Here is a 2,319-nt window from a genome sequence, read left to right on the forward strand (position 1 = left end):
GTAAGCATTCTGCATATGTAAATATGTGTATTTGGGTGCAACCGTTTACCAGTTGTTAATTAAGAGGCCAGTAAAATGAATCTTCCATCTGGCAACAATGTGCCAACATCGTTGTCTCAAACTGTCATTGCAAAAACTGTCAAGGAATCTCTTTTCTGTAGCAGTAAATTGCCTTTTTTGTTCATGCACTGTACAAATCAGGTCTCCTTGTTAAAAGAACCATTTCTATGGAAGCCATCAATTATCTATCATATTATTTGTTAATGTATCAATATAAAACTTCTTCTGAACCTTATCATAAAAAGCATTTTCTGACCTGATTGTCAGAGAGCAAGTCCTAAACAACAATAACTCCAGGGCTAGGAAGCATTAATCTAAGTTCAGAATTACAGAGATAACTGAATTGGCAAGATGTCTTGCGTGAAGGTAGTTTACTACAGGTATTTCATTTGTTAGAAGTCTTTAGTTTGACTCTGATTTCAAAAACTCGCAACTTCAAACTTCAGAGGAAAAAGGGTTTTGTCCAAAGTCATGTGAAAAGGTGCAGAAAGTAAATGTCTCTCTTCTTTCTAAAACACAAATGGTAGAATCCAGTTCAGCCCTAGTAATCCTCATTACATTTCCAGAACATGTACTTTCACGAACATTTTATTAGAAACATGACCAACCAGTGAATATGACCAACCAGGGATGGGATGGGCATCACTCAGCAGGTGATGGGCACTTGTTTCTCTTGGGGTTTATTTTTCTCTTTCTCTCCTTTTAATTACAGCTGATACTATTGTAATAATAATATTTAATTTTTTTTAATTATTAAACTGCTATTATCTCAATCCATGAAGTTGATTTTTTTTTTTTTGGATTCAGGCAAGGTAGGTGTGAGCAAGTGGCTGCATCGTGCTTAGTTGACAGCTAGGGTTAAACACAGCAGTCCTTTTTGGTGCTCAGTGTGGGGCTCTTACAAGAATAAGACCTCAAAGATTTCAGAGGTGAGACTAAGAGAAGTGAAGTTTATTTGCAGCTACAGACACATACAAATTACTACCCAGTTCTGGTCTAAGAGTGCAACATGTCCAATAAAACATGTCATACTGAATATGTTTGCAAGGTGTGGAAATAGAACAGAATGTAAAAGCTGCTGCTCTGTTTCTGAGAAAGAGGATGTGCACATGAAGTTATTCCTATTTATCAAATATGCAATCATCTCAACAGAACATCATCTTGATTAGTGTTCTGATCTGTGGTGCTAAGGGCTATCAGGTCTGTGGTAAGATGAGGGTGGGAAATTCCCTTAAAGATGATCTTAATTTGCCTTATTACACACAAGCCCATATAGGTTAAGGACAGATCTGGACAGATGCTCAGTATTGCTGTAATGAAATCTCGATTAACATCACCATTTGATCTTATTTCCAATTTAAAATATATAAAAGATGCTTTGCTTCTTTTTTTATTACTTTAAAAGCACGAACAGATGCAAGACTCTCGATAAAAGCACCGAGGGGCTGACACCAGCTGTGCACCATGGACTGCTCAGCACTCACTCTGAGACAAGGACTGTGAGGAAGGTTTGCTCTCTCCTCTGCCTGAGCCGTGACTAATCAGCACTGTGTAAGATGAGCTGTGAAATGTAATGACCCATTTTACCTGGCTTGTTTAAGAAACTTTTAAAATGTATTTCTCTGTGTGGTCCTTTCTTAACCAAATATGGGGATGACTTTCAATACTATCATACAGAATTCTGAATGTTCATAGATCAAGCTAACAAGAAGATTTCAATACAGCTTTTTAACAAAATTATTTCAAAAGCACTGATTCAGCTTTGCAAAGTGACAAAGGCCAAATGTCTCAAATTCTTTATTGGCCTCTTCTGCATATTGGACTTTCTTACAGGAACCCCAGATTTGGTTATTTAGACAGTCAGATTGAGCACAAATTTCCCTCCACAGTACACAACTTGAATAATTCTTTGTATTTCTTCCTTGCTAGCTGGGATAGCTTCCTTTCCTAGCACCTCGGTGTTAATTTCTCTCCAATGTGTGTTGTTCCTGTTATATGGACTTGCATAATTGCTTAACTTTCTTCTAGCCAGCCTAATTCTCTTCAGGACTGCAAAGAGAACCAAGTCACACTTTAGTAGCATTTTTCCCTTGATCCAAATGCCTTTTACAGAGACTGAATCTTCATGATAAGATGCATTCAAGTGCCTGGAGAAGCAATCTCCCACCAGACAGTATGCCCTGGAGATATGTTGATATATCAAGAAAAGGAAAGTAGCAATCACACTCTTTCCAAAAAAAAAAAAAAAAAAAAAAAAAA

This window comes from Empidonax traillii, unplaced genomic scaffold, assembly GCF_003031625.1.
Source record: "Empidonax traillii isolate 1590-97213 ecotype Southwest subspecies unplaced genomic scaffold, ASM303162v1 scaffold966:size223555, whole genome shotgun sequence".
Taxonomy (NCBI): Eukaryota; Metazoa; Chordata; class Aves; order Passeriformes; family Tyrannidae; genus Empidonax; species Empidonax traillii.